The following is a 21719-nucleotide window of genomic DNA, read 5'->3' on the forward strand; positions in this document are numbered from 1 at the left end:
AAAATATCAAAAGTTATTGTCCCTTTACCTGTAAATGGTGAATCTTCTACATCTCCCTGACAAATCCATTCCCCATGCCCAGTGTGTGTTTTCTCAAGGGAGGGGATACCCCCTCTCCTCGAAAAATTGGGGGAGGGGTTTTGCTTCTGATTTAAAACTTATGGAAATTAAAATATGCAATTTAATGTTTATCAAGGTACATGTATTAAATTAATGTACAAGGGTTAAAGCGTGGATCAAATATTAAATTAAGAACAGTCTCCTGTGTTTTGTTATCTGTGTAGGAAATGTTTATACCATATATACCAATACATTAGAACCTTAAAGGTATACAGTCACCTGTAATGTAAATATGCCCATATATGGTCAAAGGGGTGTTCCTTAGTGTTCAAAATGCCATGTGAGGGCACTGTTTTTAAAAAGTGGCCAGCCGCTTAAAATCTGTGATTGGTTAGATTTTCTGTTTCCATGGTAACTGTTGGAAAATTGGAACAGGTGACAGTATACCTTTAAACTGATCACTCACACCTATATTCGTAGAGTTCAGACACAGTTTTGTAATGTGGAGGCAAAGTCTGTTATGTTACATCCTGAGCACCAATCATGGTGCAGAATACCTCTATCACTATCAGTACTCTGTCCAATTAAACTCTCATTGTAGGGGTGACATTGCCCCTGTTTGTGATTATTTTGAGGGATATTTAGATCAGGGGGAATCGGCAGAATCACTTGTTTTGAAGAAAACACTGCGATATGTTGTCTGTTTTTGTTCATTAAAACTATAAAAAGGAATAAGGGGAGGATAGTCTACTAAATACCGGTATGTTAATTACTATGGCATTTTGCCTTGGCAGACTCATTGGAATTCATTTGTTATTAATTTGCCAACAAAAATTTAAAATTTACGTAATGTTTAATGGCCTGTTGAACTTTTCCAATTTGCACTTCAGAATTACAACTCCAACGTGTGAGATGTTGTGTGTCTTCACTACCACTTGTAGTTGGAAATCACAAGTATTTCCAGCAACATTCTTGTTGAAGTGACCCCCTCCATTCACTGCATGCCATGCCGGAATGCAATCGCTATCATGTTGCACCAATCAGGAGAAATATTCACCGGCAATTATTCTATAAACATTAATTATCGCAGGTCATCAGAGGTCATGTACATTCTAGACTGTGATTGTAAATCAAATGACTGTCTTCACACTCTTGCCCCAAACCAGAACATTCTTTTTGATTGAGATAAGAGAATTGTACCAGCCTCCAATGACAATGATTTAGAGTGTGATACGAGTGGAATCATGGGAAGAAAAAGACACGGTGATTTGACCAAGATTAGTAGTTCCCGTCGCGAAATTCTCACTGTTGGCAAATATAAAAGGTTTCTGTTGGAAGTATGGTCAAAACTTCTTGATTGAATTTGTAACACTCTTGGTCATAACGGCTTTCACATGGTCTCTGTTGTGTTTGTGTTAACAATGCTCGCACTTTTCGTGATTTCTCAACCCCTTTGCCATTGTTAATTTGATCGCTCCCAGCATTTTCAATACTGGCGCTTGGTCCATATTAAACTAAGAGACGAGAATATTATGGATGGGTCAGGAATGAATCGTACAATAGAGACACAGATACATGTATGGTATACAGAAAAGCAGTATTTACATTTATTGGACATAGTTCGTATGGTAAACATGAGATGAGTCCAGCCATCTGTAATTCAAAAATGTCGTCTTTTCCGTGTGCCTGTATGAAAAGGGTCAATTTTAGATCCCAACTTATTTCCAGTTCAGCAGTGGCCATTCTCAGTAATCTGTAAGTTGAACACTTCTATTTCCGTGTTCAGCATGCAGCAGTGGATGCGTCATGGCTTTCATTCATCGATGGACTCGGTCGGCATGCGGAGAGAATTTGCACAAGAATGAGCTCTGGGACCTCTTGTGGAAATTGTCTGTGGCTTTTTCCATGTCGCGAGTGCACTGACATGCAGCTGATGGTGCACTTAACAATGGCCATCCAATACAGTGACAAGCAGCCAGTTTATGTCAACTGTTTGGACGTCCAGGATTTGAATTGGAGAGTCTGATTGGCAAAGCGTTTTCCTGAATAACCACTGAATGGAGCAGTATAGCGAGAGACGAGTCTCTCTTGGTCAGAAACTGCCTTTCTTCGATGGATAAGTACAGATTTGTCAGGAAAATCTGACAGGTATTCAGCTTCTAAGGCAGGTGTTTATATATTGATGAAGTGACGAGACCTGATTGCCTGTATATCTTAGCTGTGCTCTGCTGTCAGACAGTGCACAAGCTCTATTGGAGAAAAACAACTTCTGAAATTTACTTCAAAACATCATGGACAGAAACAGGAAAGAGAGTTGATGTCTTGACCTATCAGATAACAGATCTTCGGAACAGCCATAATAATTTCATTTCTGTGGTGGCTTTTAGTCAGCCTAAAAGAATCTGAAAGAAAATTAAGTTGGTGGCGTGTGTAATTTAATTCCGATCTAATCACTTCCAAAGATTTTTCAGGGGTGCCATGTCCCCACCGTTACCCCGGGCAATACGGTAATGGTTTACTCAATGTAAAATTAAGAGTGAAAGGCTATTTCTGGCTTGACCCCAAAGACGGCCCACTTGTAGCAGTAAGAGAAAAACATAATCAGTAAAGGTTTGCTTCCCATGTGCAGTTTGTCACATTTTTTGATGAGGATGTTTTTTTTTATCTCTGCTTCCATTTCGATATTTGGTCGTATGCTGTTTTATGTGTAATTGCATTCCTTTCTGCGTACATCTTCATTTTGTCTGGAGCAGACATGCAGAAATATCAAGGAAGCAAAAGAATGCTATTACCTAGGCTTTATCATATTCAACTTTCGTATTCTCCCAAGTCGGAGCGTTATTGTGCAGTCCCATGATGCTACATAAAGACATGTACGTGAAGCTGTTGCCATAAAAGAGATTTACAACGATGGCACATGTTCTTCTAATCTTTTACGATTGCATTTTTTATGTCGGTGGTATTTCATATTTTCGATTTTTGTCATTTTCAAAAAAAGCATGTCAATGCTGATGGACTTTGCATGAAGCACAAGAAGTAATTGAAGTGGGAGGAGCAAATTTTATGTGTTTTTTTCAGTCATAGTCTCTGCCCTGTGGAGGCTTTTAGACTTTGACAGGTGTTATGAATATGATTAAGAAACTTGCACATAGCACATTGCCGAAGAAAGCCTCTCTTATTCTGATTTGGAAACAATGTTTTAAAACCAATCGGCTGTAATTCTTGGTACTGTAAATATGATTTTACTCTCTATTAGTGAGTCACTAAAGTCTCTGGTGGTCGATCATATTTTCAGTATGGTGGATTTCTACCAGTAAACACATAGGATTACAGAAGTCAAAGTAAAGTTGTAGTGTTACAGGAATTTCACATCAGAAATGCCTAAAATGATGAAAGATGAATGAGTGTAGCTTTCTTCACTGACATACAGAACTTTTTGCTGTGCCAGCGATTTTGTGTTGAAAGTATCTGTGAGATCACAATCTCAAACTCTTGCTGTGGTGAGAAGTTGACTTTTTACCCACAATGCATTTCAGTGTCATGTAGTTTGACCCTTTAGCTCAAGACAAAAGCTATTTAAAAGCACTGTTTGGCAATCCCTGGGATCGCCTTTGTTCTAGTCTGTAAGAGGATTATGGAGGTGTGATAGCCTTTTGTTTTCCATTGAAATTGTGATCTGGTGGGTAAATTTTCTGATGAGACAATCTGGTGGCAACACATGCCTTTAATGGTAGCGAGCATTATCTGCATAAAGAAGGTACCAAAAGCAGTCACCGAGATTTAACAGACATTTACTTGTACAACCTGATTCATGTACACGTTCCTAGTGTATGTCGATCAGCGTCATTTATCTATCAACTTTGTAGCTTTTCTGTCAAGAATTCTAAACTATGATTGTGTTCAAGCCAGTAAATCTTATTTACATGAGAGTTGTTGCCATGTGATTAACCAACGCTACCAAAAAGCAATATGTGTAAAACCATCATGATGTCTGTAGTCTGCTGAGATCAAAACCATGTTCAGCTCATAAAAATGGGATGAAAATCGTGCCGTTGTAAAAATCTCCCGTGAAAAGTCGCCTCCCTCGGCAATGTATTCACATTCATTTTAATTATTTTCAGGCTGGTTTATATTGTTTTGATGAGCTCACAAATTTAACAAATGGCGTTCATAAAACCAAAAGCCCTCAGAGCAATGGTGCATGCTCCCAGATAAGTCTCCCCTAAGGCGCTGAATATATGACTTGTATTATTGACATTGCTGTTTAATAGAAAAATCAATGGAAAACATGGCTCCCTACAAGATGATGCCAATAGTCCGTAGAAGCCCTATGGCATATCATCCCGGCCAATCAGAGTCGGCGTTTTGTAATTGACTTTCAGAAAACATGGACAGAGGTGTGTTGTAGTACGCTGCTTGTACTTTACTCCAGAGCAACCCGGCCTATGCAAATCTTCATGGATCTAACGCTCCACCATGGCTACAAAGTTTTTTTTTTACTGTACAGGGGCCATTAAAGTGAAGTCCAATTCACACTAAGTAGCTTTGAAAACTTAAATTAGTTAATGTACATTGCATGCCAAGGTGTGCAATTATTGGCCATTCATTCACCGCGGTAATACATGTACCAGCGTAATGACCTGCAAATCTCCATACAGCCCCAACAATGTGATAGTTGTTAATAAAGTCACTAAATGACCATTAAAAGTCCAATTTTGACAGCTTACTTACCATTGTACATTTCTTGAATTTCAACAAGACATTTCAAATCCCTCGGGTGCGATTTCTTAGGACCTCGGCAAGTAATGAAATTTGACGGGATATCTCTCTCAGTTTGCATTTACGTCAGAGGATGTCAAGAATGAAATAATTTTGAGATTTACTCTGACATAAATATTAGTTTCATGGTTTTCTTGAAAAGCTGAGAAGTAGATGGAAAAGAGGTCAGAAAGATGTATAATTTATGTGGTGTAAAAGGGATATTTTATGCATTACTTAGATTCATATTTTTCATTTGTGATTCCTCCGTGTCAGACCGTTTCATCCATTTCATACCTAGCCTAGAATTCTATTCGTCCGCTTGCCTCTGTACCTCCGGCCCGTGGCCGGAGGTATGGAGGCAAGCGGACGAATAGTTCTAATTCTAGGCTATTTCATACCAAACTTTCTGGCTTGAATTTATTCAAATGCACTTTTTTACAGAAATAAATTTTGCATTCAGTCTTTTTCATCGATCAATGATTTAAATTGAAATTCCAAGAAAAAGGTTTAAAATGAAATTGATATCAAAGATTATACATTATTTATTTTATCCAACAATTTTGTTGCCATACAGTTTGCTGTATCAAAGCTTCAGAATACTTGGCCTGTGTTTAGCTAACTTCAGTTCAACACTCTCCTAGGGAGTTTTAAAAGTGTGACAGACACCCTAGGACAGACACATTAGTTCCACAGTGAGGGTTTGCCCCAGTATTCCACAGCCTTACCCACTCTCCATTCATAGAGAGTACTAAAATCAGAGCTGTCACACAAGAATCATCCCGGAAACTCTTCTGTCTATCCTTGACAGTTATCCACACTACCTACCAGGTACTCATGCTGTATCGACATGTACCAATGTCTCAGTTTACTGAAACTTGTTGTATTAACAGTCATCCGTGAGGCTATTATAAATACATTCAGTCATTTTTTTCCAGTTACAATAAAACAAAACAAATCCAAATGTGCCAAATCAAATAAAGAATTTATCAGGTGTATTTAAAGGGCCAGTAATTCTAACTTTTGATAATTTTTTCACCATTTTTGTCTTGAATATCAACCATAAATTCTTGTTCTTACTCCCCAAGGCATGTTGATATACACTGTGTTCAGCTTGTCAACTCAGCCTGTACGTGTATAAACTGCATAGTTATTGTTGAAAAGTGACTTCTGGTCCAGACTAGAAGTCAAATTTAAACAATAACAGTGCATTTAACACAAACAGACGCTAAGTTAACAAGCTAAATAGCGGGTGTTTCAACATTCTTTGGGAAGTAGAAAAAGAATTTGCAATTGATATACAAAATAAAAATGATAATAAAATCATGAAAAGTTAGCATTACTGGCCTGTCATCCATGGGACTAGTTCAAATACATAATATATGGTATTAGAAGGATTTTTTTGAATCATGATCAAAGAAAACAAAGTCTAAAAATCAAAGAAAGAAAATTATTAAGTCCTGGGAGGAAAATATATTTACAATGTAAGAAAGAGTCATCACTTGTCTGTAAAGTGAGAGTCCTCAATCCCTGGGTCTTGCAATAGTGGTTATAGGCATTGATTGTTTAATGTGATTTTGTCCTTTGTTCCATTTGTAAGCTGTGCAGAGTTAGTCAGTTTGCTCAGAGTTAAAGCTGATAAGAAAACCCTACCCTGTGAAAACTTTTTGTTGCTACCAATATTTCAGGGTTGCTTGTCAGCCTGTGCGCTGTGATTACTGTGCCCCGGTCCATCTGGGTATCACTTCATCAAGGATGTATAATTTGTTGGGAAAACTTTCATGTACAGAAACAGTACACTTTTTGTTTCCCGGAAATTATTCGCTTGATTTTACTTCTGGGTTTTCATAGATGATATCGAGATGCCGTCATGGAAACGTATTGAATTTGCAAACCGGTAATTATAACCAGTTTTAGCAGAAAAAACAACAGGAACTGTGACTCAGAAAGAGACCCCTACAGTGAGGTTCTCCAACCCCACACACATCGCTGTGACGATCTCTTTTCCTCCACATCCCGAAACTCAACCTCCAAGTAATTGATATTCTTTGTTCCTCTTCTCTGCAGGCTGGATTGGTAGTCAATGAATCGTCAACTGCATAATGCTCCAAACTGAAGACTTGCTGTGACTATCGTTGAGTTTGTGATTTCTCCATTAGTTCAGGCAAAGGTAAGCTTATATCCAGACCTACAGGTGTCCGAGTGGGTCACCTATCGTGTATGCTGAGTGCCTACCCATTGTATACAACCTGGTCTCTCTTCCCGTACGACACAAAATCAAACAAAGAAAATGTGCAGTGCATACATTGGCATGCTTCGGTATGCGCGTAAAGGGTGTCCAGTCACCGTCAGACGTGTCCGTCATCACTCTAGCGATCAAAAGTTAAGGTATCGATTATAGTTGTTGATATTAACATGGGGATCACTTCCCCTCTCATGCGGTTGTATGAATAATCCGGAGGCCGGGTTGCAATGGATCGCTTTCAGCCTTCAAATATCACTTGTTTGGGCTCTGTCAGCACACTGCTAAGTGGCAACACCGGTACAGCGTTGTTTGCTGAGAAAACGAACGCAGTCGGTCCCTATTGAGGTGTTTAACAAAACACTGTGCAAGTCTTAAGAGTTTACACAAACACTCTACTTCGGTAAGTACACATGCATGTTCAGCTTCTCAGGTTTTGTGCGTCTGTAGGGACTCTAAAATTCCTGAAAGCTCAAAGTTCGAACCATAAATATTTTGGTGGAAAAATTCACAGTTCTTTTGTCCAAATACAGTGTCTCTCCAGTGTGTCTTCATGCCATCTGATCCCAACAGGACACATTTCTAGTTTTCAGCAATGATTTAGAATTCATTTTACATCAAAAATAGCTCGCAACAGTCTCTCCAGGAGGCATATACGTTAGAAAAATTTTTTTTTTCCTTTCACTTTATTTTAAGTTTACTGAAAAAACATACCAACGTAAATTCCAGAGTAGAAAGCTTGTAAGGACATCTCTACTGCTATAGGAAACCCTTTTTTACTTGTCAATTGAGTGTGAAGCAATGTGTATGACTCCACCATACATAAATATCAAATTAACAGTCTTACCAGCAACTGACGTTCTCACAGTAGAGTAGATGCTACTGTGAAAGTTAGAACTTTTGTAGTGATCATGAAAACAGTGTATGTTTTTGAACGCTGTTTGACTGCCTGAAATTTTCAAGTTTTTACAACGTTAATGGTTTTATTTAATATTTCTCTAAATTGTATTCCATACCACGCCTCGGAAATGAAAGATTTAAACTTTGTCTAACTTTCTACACGGAAACTTTCAATGCTTCTCTTTCAAAATCAAGAATAAATACCATGCAAATCTTGGCACTAGAGAAACAAATTACCGGACACTTCTGGACGTTTACCGATATTTGAAATTCAAAATGGCTGCCACCCCTGTGTTATCCTGGATTTTACAAAACTAAACCAGTAAAAACTTTGTTTACTCCATAAGCTTCGAAATGAGCCCCCACAAGTGGTAGGCCAAAAGAATATTGTAAAAGTTTGAGAGTCCGAATATCTGTCACCAAGGTGCATTCTACCTTAAATCCGTTACTCTCATAACACTGTGCCAAATGTACCAATTTTTGAATCTGAAATCAATATAACAACACTAGGCCAGGTTATGAAGAAAATCCCCCACATACAGACTGTTAACTGTTATAACAAAAAACTCAAGTAGGTAAACAAACTGTAAAAAAGTAAGTATAGGCATTATAGATTTATTTAGAATACGCATCTTCAAAACGCAAGTGTTACCACAGTGAATACAGTAATGCCAGGACCAGCTTCGTGATGACTTCTGGAGTATGGCCCTCATGTATGTCAATGCGTTCTGTGTACCAACAGACTTTACAAAAGACTGACTGTTTAACAAATGTTGGTCTGTGTATATATCTCTTTCTGATGAATTTCGTGAGTAGTATTTCACAATAATCACAATATTGACTGATTTGCCTCACAAAGACAGTACAGTGCTTGATGTCATCTCCGCGTCTGTGTCTCAATCGCTTACGGTCAAGACTTCCACTTTATAATATTTTGCGAATATGACAATTCATTTTCTCAAAGTAGATCATATATCATGTGTGCTTCTGACGTAATGCAGCTGACGGCTTTGAGTTAATGACCTGTTAAATCTACCCGTAATGTAGAAAGAAGTCCATCTAGATGGAAACGATACAGATTTGTGCACCGCAGTGTTTGTATGTGGCACAATAGCACAGGGTCTTTGCAAAATCCCGCAGTCATGTACGGCAAAGCTGTATATTGCTGTCACTCCATTAAAGCCAGCAGAGGTATTAATCTAATTGAAAGTGACGGTATAACTTCAATCGCTGGTAATGAGGTGGGCAGACATCTTTTTTCCCCGTTTACATCCCTGGGCACCGCGCGCAAGTAGGCTGCAATTTTCTGACAATAAACCGGGGTCCATAAATCATATGTGAGTCAACACCTTCACAGAACAGCAGGGGTCCCTGTCCGGATGAAATCCATCCCAAGCGCAATCAGATATTCCGAAATGTGTGATTTTTAAACTGGGATGCCAGACTGGAAGTGAATTAAAGAGGAAGCCATGTGCACCTGACATCATTTCCAAAATTTATTGAATTGATCCCAGGTCATTGGAGTTTAATAGGGTTACATGTAGGTAAATGATAAGTAGATATTGATGGGAGTTTTTGTGGCAATGGAGACAAAGGGAGAGGCAGACAAAGGAAGACAATAAGTACATGTATGTTTTAGGAAAGCACAAAGAGAGGCAGATACAGATGGAGAAAGACAAGTTCTAAGATAGTGGATAGGGATAGATGCTTAAAAGCAAAGAGACTTCCTTCCAATAAAACATAGTTAGCAAGGTAAAGAGAGAGCGAGAATAATTTTTGAAATGAGATAGAGGGAGAGGGATTAAAACTTATAGAACATAGATATCAGAATGAGGAAGATGTTTTAGAGAGAGAGAGACAGACGGACAAACTGAGAAATACAGTGATAAGAACGGTGATAGACTGGTGGACAGACACATATATATACGGAAACAGATGTATACATCGATTACAACAAAAAGATTGAAGATCAACTTATTGTTCTTTACATACCATCTGAAATTGCATAAAAATTTCATTGTCAAGCACTTTTTAGCTACTATAGACTATAGTCTATAGAAGCTATTGGGATGGGTATGCGTCCGTCGTCAGTCTGTATGTATGTATGTATGTATGTATGTATGTATGTATGTCCGTTTGTGAGGCATCCGTCCACTCAAATATCTTGAGAACCGCAGTACTTACTGATTTGATATTTGTTGTGTAGACGAAAAATATGATTTGAGAAACTATTTTTTTAATTTTTTGATATTGTTGAAAATAGGCAAATTAATGCCAAAAAAGGTGTTTTTGGTAAAAATCTTCTTCTTCATAACCGCTGGTCAGACAGCTTTGTTATTTGGTATACACGTCCCTAGGGATAACCCAAGTTAGATTTGTTCAAATTGTGATGAAATATGCAAATGTGTATTTTTAAGGAATTTTTTTGGTCATTTTTGGTCAAAATTTGACTTACATTGTATGTAATTCTTGTACTGTATAAACCCTATCAATTCACCCAGAAAAAAATAATTAATATGATTTTAAATAATTGAATTAATTAGGAAATCATCAAAGCCAAAATAATTTTAGTGTGGAATTATCAGAAAGTTCACCTTTTTTTGACAGTTCATAGTGAAATGCTTACCATCTTGGAGGATTAAAACACGTAAAGGCAACTTTCCTGAATCCCAACTTTGATATATTCTGAACCACCATTTATGTTATCTAAAAGAAATTGCTCATAATAGTTTGTCATGATAGGGTGGTCAAATAAATAGAGATAGAGAAAGTTCTAATTTCCATTTATGGTTGACTTGGTAAGGATAAAATAAGATTACTTTTTGAGGAAAAAAATAGAGTGGTCAAAGTGATAGGGTTTTTATGGTAAAGCTGGGCTGTAAGATTCCTTGTGCTATTTATAGCAATTATGCAATCTGTGTAAACAGTGCAATGAAAGTGTAACATGATTCCTTATAATGCTTTTGATGACCTTGAACTTCTTAAGTTACAAACATTTGTCTCTTCAGTGTGCTTTCTCTGAGTATGTACAGTCTCAACTCATTCAACAGAACTTACTTACAATGTTAATTTGAAAGTTAAAATGTGCTTGGTTAATAGGATGAAAATAAAAGATAGCCAGCTCAAGATTCTTTATAACCTGACAGAAATGCTGTTTTATTATGACGTAAATCTTGATTTAAGCAAGTCTTGTTTACTTTAATTAGAATGTAATTAACTCTCGTTTATTTGCTATTATAGACTAATATAGTCTGATGAAATATGCAAATCTGTATTTTTACGGAATTTTTTTCCATTTTTGGTCAGGCCATCCTGAAATGAGCTATCAAAGATATCCACCTTCTTCATCAATACATGTGTCACAAAAGGTTATTCTCTACATAACACAGCAGAGCTCTGTCAACTGTTTTGAGTTGCTTGTTTTTTCAAAACCGCTGGTCAAACAGCTTTAATATTTGGTTTACATGTCCCTAGGATGACCTTAGTGAGATAATTTCATACAGTCAGGAAATACTTAATTTTGTATCCATGTCTATAGTAGCTTCAGGGACTTTGGCCCTATGTTTTAAATACTGGAAATCGGCAGTAGGAAAAGTACTTGTTTGTGTAGCGTTTTATTCTTCCACAAGCATATTGTATATCGCATCTAATAGCATTCACTCGCTGCATGCACTCCTGTTGGAAACTTGGGATCAGGGATGTACCGGTACATGTATGTAAAAACTTGATGTGTTAGTGTGCTGTGCATTGCTCACATCAATTCTGAGCCGCGGTTAGATGAGTTTATTATACTCATCTACCCATGGCTCAAAATTGATGTAGCATCTGTCACGCTCAGAGCAGTACACTGCAGAGCAGTACACAGAATGTTCTGTATCCGCAACCAACAGCACATTACACTTATCAGCGTGACAGAACCACCGTCTCTACAATATACCATGGTCCAGGATCTCTCTGGCGTTTTGGTTCTCTTAAAATACTTTAGGGGTTTTGGAAACCACTCAGAGATCCTACACCAACAACAGTACACCACTGTTTTCTTTCTAACATTGCCCGTTGTGCCCTTTTGTTTTCAGTACAGTAGGCAGTTTTGTTGTCTGCTCATAACAGTACACCACTATGCACGTATCTCACAATAGCGACCACTATTACCGTTCACAAAACAGTGCATCACTTGGTACTATCCTTTGCACATGACGGTAAACCACATAGAGGATCACAAAGTTTATCACACAGATCTGATACTGCAATGCCAATGCCGTATACCCAACTGTGCAGATGCAGTGCGAGGATACTTAACCCTTTCACCCCCAGTTCCCTGTGTACAGGTCCAACTTTACCATAGAAAACAATGGATTAGGGACAAACCATGGTGGTGAAAGGGTTAAACAAGAATTTTTCAAAGTCCATCTTTCGATGTGACAGGCCTGCATTTCACTTCCATACTGCAGTACTCGTTGTCAGCAGTGTAGCAGCTCAGCGTAACATACTGCATGTATCACTGCGTGTCATATTATGTATGCTTAGTCTGTTCTCGTACTACACATGCACCCTAATCTTACATGTAGTACAGAACTCACAACTTCCATTATGCTGTCTATCTGCTGCTGAGTTCAGTATTTTGCAATTGAACTCAGGAGAGGGGAACAGCGTAGAAACAAAAGCCACCGCATAAACTACAGTACAAAGCATTCCTGCATCTCTATTACAATTTACAGTTGACTGAGATTTTGTAATTACGGGCCCTGCGTTCAATTAATGTGCATTTATCAGAGGTAACTACGAGTCGATTACCACCTTTATGAGAATGAAATGGCCCTGCTCAATCAGGTGTGTGCACGGAGTAGCCAAGCAAAGGGTTAGGTCGAAGGCCGTGGTCATTTACTGAACTCATTAAAACACACACTGCCATTCTCGAGAACTTCATGTCTATTTCGATACAACTCACACAGAACACGAAGCTTGAAATCAATGAATCGGATTTACATTGGGACACGTAAATCCAAACGTAAACCTCCTATTGATTTACAGAAGCATGGAAGGATTTCCTGGTGATCATGTGTGCTTAATAAAAAGAGATGCGAAACCTTGGACTTTGCTTGAATCACTCTCTATAAACATCCAGTCTTGAGAATTGTTATGTAGCATGTGTTGAGTTGCTCATGTATATTTTGTTATTGCACTGAAAACAAATGGAAAAATCGGGAAGTAATAAAAAAGAGACTCTCTCTGTGATTTTATTCAAAGATAAATTCACATGAAATTTCCCCACTCTGTTTGTACTCATGCTGTTTAATTTATACTTTGGTCGTAATAATCCATGGAAATTACTTTTCAAAGGGTACTTGATGTCAATCTAATTACTGCCTGTGGTTTATTTCATTTCAATAGCTCTTTATTAAATATAAACCCTAATTTGAATGAATCCAAATTTAGATTGCTCAGGTCTGTCCTGAGCAGTTAATATCCATTTTTTGTAGAATTTTCCCAAATGCTTTGCTCTTTTATACTTCATAGTCGTCAACCTGTCCACCCTCTTCCTAATCGCATAAGCCCAGATTGCATATTGAAAGTACAAGGTGGACTGAACTATGATGGTGGAAAAGGTAAGGCAGCATGGCAAAGACTACCAGCACACGCATGTCATATTGTATTTTCAACCAAATGCGAACAGCAAGTAGCAATGCAAATGGCAGCATAAAGATTTCAAACATAAGATTAAACAAATTCAGCAAAAAGTCAGAGAAAACGTCCTGCCGTGTGCTTTTGTGTCGTCTTCTTGAGGATTGGTTCATGTGCACAGCAGTAAAATCTCTCCAATCGCCATTCAACATTCTTCTTTCAGTGAAATGAGATGTAATGTGTGTACTGAAGTGAGTTGCTGTAGACTATCTAGTTTACTGCAAAATGTCATGATCTTTTCAAAAAGAACGTAAAATGTCAAGTAACAATAGCAAGTGAACAAACAGCAGATGGCTAAAGGTTGAAAATGTTTCTGGGATGACTGTCAGTCAGCATTCTCCAGTGAAAACATCAAAATTTAAATTCATGAGTTTTGATCCATCTTGTTAAAATTTAATGATGGTATTCGAATGCGATCAGCTCATCACCATGACATTTGCATTTTGATTCCTTTATTGTCATATCGGAAAAATCTGACAAAAATTTCAAGATACTATATGCAATTATCATGGACGGGACAGATAGAGAAATAGTCACAAACTGTCTATAAATTTCTTATCAAGATTCGTCTTCTGGTGAGCGTGAAGATTGGCCTACACAATCTTCAGATGGGAATGAAATGGGTTTTCGTAGGGCCCTCTAGCTGTGTTCTTGTGAAGGCCAGTGACTCCCTAGGTTATTGATGATGTGTGACTATCTCTCTTAATTCTCACACTGTTCTAATTTTAATTACCCATAAAATGCTTAATAAGTGTAAACATGGAGATCAAACCTGACATTTAGAATTAATTACAAATGTTTATATTGTACGCAAATATGAAGCTATGGAACTGACTGGCATCATCGAAACTCTGTAGACTGTACATGGCACAGTCTACTCATGTTGAATAACTCGGATGTTGAAGCTCAACTGCAGATTTATTCAACATAATACATTTGTCTGCTTCACAACTTTGCACACAATAATGATGAAACTAAAATAACAGTGATTTAATATGGGGCCTAATTGTAACATATTGTCATGAAACTTTAAGAAATTCTGATGAAACAGCTTGAGAAGGAGGAACTTAACAGAATGTAACTCTAAACAGAGAAAAAGCGCTCTTTAATATTTCTGTCACTTCCCGTCTTCAGCCGCATTACATGTCTTAATGTATGCTGCAGTTTCTTGAGATCCAAAAGCACTCAAAGTATTAAGTTGAGTGTAAATCCCTAAATTGTGTCTTAGAAGCAACTTTCAAAACTATCATCAATCAGTTTCATCAATAATTATCACGGCAATCATAGCGTGTCAAATTATGGATATCGAATAGATTTTACGGCAGAATACGTTATCGGACAGATTTTTTTGAGCACTCTAAATCCCACAATTCTTTCTTTGGCTGAGAGCACGTCTGGATTGATTTCCAATTATTTGCAGAGAAGTGAGTTTAATTTCCTTGTTTTCTTGAAAATTTATATTTTATATTTTTCCATATAATAACTGTATGGCGGCCATTTTGAATTCCAAGCACTGTTAAATCTTGTTCACTGTTGTGTCCACTCCCTCCTCAAAACGTTTTCATGGTGACCCTAGGTATCATTCCCGACTTTGGAGCAAAACAGATATGTTTCCTTTCATGAGCATAGCGTGAGCAAACCTTTTTTTAGCTTTCAAGGTATGTAGTATCGTAAGTTTCCTTGCATCAGCCAACAAAACTTCTACGCAAATTGTACTATTGCTCAAATTATCCAGTATCACCATGGCTAGAGAAGAAAACTGTTTTTAAACCATTTCAAGATAATTTGTTACCTTTTACATGAAATCATAATAGTGATTTTGCATGATGATGTGCCTCTTATTTGGATTATACAAATTACAGTGTAATTTTATAGGGCAGAAGCAATTAAATTATAATATTAACTAAATTGATAAGTTTGCCAAGATGTCACATTGTGTACGGTTCAATGACTTCATGACCAAGGATGAGAAATAAGTTGCAGAGATTTTCATTCTGTATTCCACTGAATGCCGTTTCATGCCAGACCGATGTACTCATACAATCACAATGCTTTTCCACCACCCAGCTCGCTGTCGCTGACTGAATCCTTCGTGCGTTTCTTAGCCTTTCCTCCCGCTGTGAAAGGAAGTCCAGCGTGTCTTCGATACCATCTGGCAGAAATCAAATCAGATTTTGGATTCTTTTGAGGTCTATGTTCGGGTGTATTATTCTTCATTAACAGTGCATGGAGTGGTTGCATTCTCAGTGATATCGAATTTACGGTGAGGGGAACAGAGGTTGACATCCTTAAGGTATTTTTGATAATGCAAAATAGTTCATTAGCTGAACAAATAAATCAAAGTTTTTGATAGGTGTTCGGTATCAGCATCAGGACTTCTCATATAACCTTTGTATTTCTTCTTCGGCATGTTCTGATAAAATTCTTCTTTGCTGTTCCCAATGAAAAGTTAGTCACATGAAACCAGTGTTATTTTCAAAAGATACATAGTGTATATTTAAGTAGAGTGTATTTCAAACACATATTTTCAAGTATCGGCTGCACAGTTTGTGCTGACACATTTTCAAACCTGTTGAATATATTAAGTTGTCGTCGTCTTCTGTTTGTGAAAATCAGAAATTTAATTTCCCCCCTAACGCAGGGAATGGCAGCCATCTTGAATCGTGAATGTCAATACATTTTATACGCTTATACAAAATATTTGCATGGCTATCTGTGACATTTATTCCGCATTACAAAAATGGCATAGTTCAGAGTTTTCTCCAGCGGATCGATCCTGAGCAGAAGTTAAAAACTTTCAGTTTTGAGGCGCGCATTACCATAATGCAAATAATTTCAGATAGTGTCAAGATGAGAAACTCTGGTTGATGTCGTTCACTGTGAAGTGTGTCTTTTTGACTCCAACCTCCATTAAATTCCATCGCCCCTGGATACCATGGTGCCGTGCCATTCAGCAGACCAAAGATGAGTTGGGTTTCACCTGAAATGAAAATTCTGAAAATTGCCATCAATAGCAAGAAAAGTCTCTTAAATTGTCAGTTGTCACGGCAACCCCTCATCACTTCTGAGGTGCTGTTTGTTCCAAATGAGGTATTTTCTTCTCTGGAGCGATGAACGCAGCCAATATAGTGGATGCAGTGCGTGCTGTCGAATTTATAAACAGTTTTTCAGGAGGCTATTGTGATCGACACGTATGCTGTGTTCACTGATTTTCAAGCCAGGTCTTTCTGTTTTCTCTGTGTTACTCTGGATCAAGGAGTTTATCGTCATCATTCAAGGAAATTATGGGTATGACATATGTACTGAATTAAAATGAAAAATGAGAATATAATGTTTATGGAATATGTTATTAAAGTGTGAAATGATGTCTGGATGATAAACTGATGGAGAAGTCAGTTTTCCGGAAACTGGAAAAAAAATATAATGTAGTAGTTCTATAATGTCATTTGTTTCACCCAAAATGTAAAGGTACATGTACATGGACTCATTTGTTCATAGTCATTATGAATATCAAGCAAGCATTGAATTCAATGTTCAAATGTATTCAGAGATTGAGAAAGCAGTAACTAAATGTACAAATGACTAAAGGTATAAGCTCATAAGTATGTACAGATATCAGGAATTTCAAGTCAAAAGTGTTGTGTTAATTCTCAAGCTGTTTTGAATTCAAAATAACAGGAAATCATGGTTAATTTGTCTCTCTAGTGCCAAATTTTGCAGTGTGACCCCTTATTTTTTTTCTTGTTTTGGTAAGAGAATGGTTAAAAGTTTCATTGAGAAAAGTTTGAGCAAAAGTTAAAGTCTTTCACTTTTGAGGCGTATACTACCTTGACAAAAGAAATATTGTTTCTGAAGTTATGGAGATATCAACATATTATGAGCTGTTCAGTCTTTTATCATTTTTTGTTGCTTTTTGAGCTTCCAATATTAAAAATATAGTAAGTAAGGAAATAGTGGTTGTCAGAATTGTTCCTTTTGTCTTTATTATTTATTATAGTTCTAATTGTAAATTATAAATTAATGTTCAGATCACATTGTTGTAAAGATATAAAGTTTCTTGGAGGAGACATTTATTTTGTAGGCTACACTTTATCTAACGTCAACTTTTTCAGTGTCAAATGATTTATGAAAAAATTGGAACGGATGAGAATTTCTTTCGAATAAGCGATATTACTTTCTGACAAAAGAAGACAATATCTACCGGAAAGGGCCACTATCTGATTCTTTTTTGGATACTGTTTGTAGAGTTACATGATAAATTAGTCTTCTAAAACATGTATGTGTGCAGTTCCATTTTGAAAAGAATGAAATATCTGAAGTGAAAGTCTGGAAAACCCAGATGTAAACTGATTGAGCTTTGATGCCTCAGGCACACATTAATGGATATGCAAGTGATATGTGTATAATAATAGATCATTCTTTACCACAACTTTATATTATCTAGTGGTAGATGCAAGCTCATAACAATAGGGAAGTTTGTCCATCATATTTTTTAGTCGCCTGTTGTCCAGAACTTCCCTGTAGTTCTGGTAGCGTCCCGGTATAATTTTCTGTTAAAGCCATATAAAAAACTGCTTAGTTGACTATGAAGGGACTCCATGCCAAAAAAACTTGTGTCACTCTCGTCCCCTTGAAGTCAATCATTAAATTTGTCCCTTTATTAATCAGCTACCGATACCAAGGGAGTTACTCCATTCGTACAGCTATACCAGTATTTTGGCAGGTTGTACTATGTTTGGTACGGGTATGTGTGGTAGCCCTACCTGAATTGGTCACATAGGGACGTGAGTTATGTAATTTTTCTAGACTTAAGTCTTTACGCAATCAAATTAGCAGTTCTATGGCTTTCATAGAAAATCACAGCTCGACACAAGACATATGTTTTGGCAAGTATACCAAAGCTACACGTATGGAGAGGTTTTGAATATTTAAAAGTTGCTCTGTGCTACTGAGTTTGACTCTGAAGAATAACATTCTCAATGTAACAGGCTGCATGCAATACTACATTTTGTAATCAATGGTCAATTATTTGAACTAGGGTCAATCTTTAAGATATGTTGAAGTGGCGTCGTAGAAAAAGTATCGAACTTCCGTAGAACTGTTTTTCTCTATGCCAAAGACAAGTAAGCTTATTACTCATTGGCAGTGATTATGTTTTTTGTGGCATTTCCGTCAGATACACAGGGCATCAGGAAATCTCACCTCCGTAACTCTGTCCAGTTTCCATGGCAACCAAAATTACTCCCAGCTTGCCCATTATGATCCAGTGTATTCTCAGTGATTGACGTAATTCTGGTAATTCTCGGCCCTGCAGTATGGCTTCATCAAGACTACCTCAAAGCATATGAGAAGCATTGGAGTCACCCCTAGCTTTGGGGGTTTTCATTAGCGAGAATTATCTTCAAGGTGAACGGTGCGTTCAGATTGTCATTACAGTATGAAAGTCCCTACAGCGAGGACATGCTTGAATTTTCCACAAATACTAGCATTTGGGGAGAGTAGGGATTGCGCTTTGTTGCATATGTACTTTCCGAAGACAAAGCCAAGGAAGTTTATCATATATTGATAACTTTTACAAACTGTGTGTTGATTATCTGTGGTATGAATTGAAGTTGTGAAAAAGAGGGGATGCATTGTGTTTATTTCTACAATGTCACAAGTATGAAGAGAAAACGAGAATCGACCGTGTTTGTGATTCATTAGATTTTTGCAAGTCGTGGGGATTACATCCAGTGTTGAGTTGTGAGAAATGACCCGAAGTAGTGCGACTTGATTTTCGAAATGTCATAAATATGAAAAAAAAAGAGATCCAGACGGACTATTGAGATTTGACTGGTGATATCTGCACCACTGTCAGTAATAGAAATCAGCAAAACATGCACAGAGATCTGCAATTTCAGTTTATGAGAAGGGTGGTTGTCATTGGCAACATTTGCTGTCATTTGGTTTTCACAAGTTAAAACAGACATATTTCAATATTCTTGTTCAATGCTCTACACTGTACGTCATTGTTACTGTGTACAAAATATCTCAATTTTTTCTATGCATTTTGACCCCGGAGATCATGTATGATAGTCAGACTCACAAGGCTACGATGGTTTAGAATTAAAAACACCTCTAGAATGGTGTGTATACTGGTACAATTGCAATACTGAATCAACAATAATGTTGTAAATGTGTGCAGAATATTGCATGTATTCCGCTTGCAATCACTACAGGCAGGTCCCCATGTTGATGAACACGGTAAAATAAAAAATTCTGATGTTTGTACATGTACATGTATGCAAGTTAGAGATGGAACCCCTCCATGTGAACGGGGAATACTCTTCAAAAATAAATAATAAATACATCAAGTTCAGCTCTGTTAGCTGTAAATTTGGACATAGTAACAGCCTTTTGTTCTGTAATCTTCTGTGTTATTATTGGCAACTCAATTTTAAGTCCAGATTAGAATCCAACAATGAACAAAAGCATTGCACTCAGTGTTTTGCACTGCTAACACTTTATATTTTAACAAAACCTGAGGGAGAAGAAGAAGAATGAAAAAATGTAACCAGTTTCTTTTACAAAAAAATGAAAATAAGATCAGAGTTACAGGTATTGTATTATACATAGGAATTCCAATAGTGCTGATCGCAAATGATGTCATTATTCTTTCATTAATATCCAAAAATAAATATTTGTCTGCATTTTCCGCAACAACGGTAAAAATAAAACCTGCTAGTGTTAAAATGTATTCAAAATGTCACACTAATTCATAACTCAGACGACAAGCTGCAACAACAGCCATGCAACAATAAAATTTATCTGAATTTTGTCCGAGGTCTTGCGCGTGCAGCTATATTCAGTAACAAATCTGAAATTGCAGTCAGCGTTATTTGGACCTTTTAATGTGAAAAAGTTATGGTCCCTCTGAAATTAGGGAGTTTCATAGGTTGTAAAGTACCATTATTGTGTGATGGAAATCCCTTCCTTACTAAATATGCTCAGCTTGAAGTAACACACAAGTATACACAGATCCAGCATTCAGAACATTTAAATTTCAATCACTCACACACTGAGTGTAACTTTGATGCGCGAGGCATCAAGAAAGACGATTTTAAGTAATTTCCATGGCAACAAAGGGATTTCCAAAGCGAGAAATCTTCTCGCTCAGCAGAACTTAGTTCGGTAAGAGTGCGTAAGTGGGGAATTCAGTTTGCTATAATACATCCTAATTCACGGTGAGAAGGTTTTTAAGGCTGAAATAGAAAGTACATTTATCAGTCGGTAATGTAAGGGTTACTTTGAGAACATTTCAATGATGGCATGTATCTCTGCTTATCAATTGATCCTCACTACCTTTCAAAGAACATCACCGCTGGTTGCCTGGTAACAGCATAATATTTTTCTCCTCGCAAAAGAAATGGAATCTTACTGTAAAGTTTCTTTAGAATGTCGATATTCATATATTATGAATGGGGTGGTCATGCACAGAGGGATCTCTGAAAGGCAAATGGGCATATGCACAGGAAATTTTTGAAAAGAAATCTATAAAATTTTAAAGAGATCCAGTACTCGCTTCGTCTCAAAAGATGTTGGGGCTTTTTATCAACAAAACATTGCTGCCTTGTAGCACAAAACAGACTCTGGAAATTCTCTGTGCGGTGGACTATTACATGTCGGTGAAATTTACAAAAAGAATTTTATCAAAAACTTTGATAAGGCAATAGTTCTTAAGAATGCACGGCATTCAGTACATTAATAGAGTCAGTGAATCCCTTTTTCGTGTATTTGTGTATGAGTGTTTACGTCATGTTTTCTCTTTCAACCTAGCTTGTCAAACCGAAGATGAAGATACTGATAGTTAGGTGACTTAATGGGAAATGTTTGTAAGGACGCTGCTAGAACCCAACCCATAACTTGTATACTACTTTTGGCCAAAAATGCAACTTGACAGTGTACTAACCCCTCGGGATTTATTCTGAAATAAATGTTTGTGATGCATGATTCGAACGCACCTTATATCAAAACATATAATCTTACAATATCTCTTCAGCTCTGATTCATACAAAGCTATTGTAAATATTAATATATG

The 21719-nt window shown here is 37.2% G+C and overlaps 1 protein-coding gene across 2 annotated transcripts in view; it reads left to right on the forward strand.

Annotated features, from left to right (window-relative positions):
* Positions 1 to 21719, forward strand: part of LOC139137306 (D-glucuronyl C5-epimerase B-like) — a 149407-nt gene that overhangs the window by 67334 nt on the left and 60354 nt on the right. For both annotated transcript variants that reach the window (XM_070705325.1, XM_070705326.1), the window contains exon 2: positions 6886 to 6988. The gene's annotated coding sequence lies outside the window, so the exon portion shown is untranslated. The remainder of the gene's footprint in view (positions 1 to 6885; positions 6989 to 21719) is intronic.

This window comes from Ptychodera flava, chromosome 7 (genome assembly GCF_041260155.1).
Source record: "Ptychodera flava strain L36383 chromosome 7, AS_Pfla_20210202, whole genome shotgun sequence".
Lineage (NCBI taxonomy): Eukaryota > Metazoa > Hemichordata > Enteropneusta > Ptychoderidae > Ptychodera > Ptychodera flava.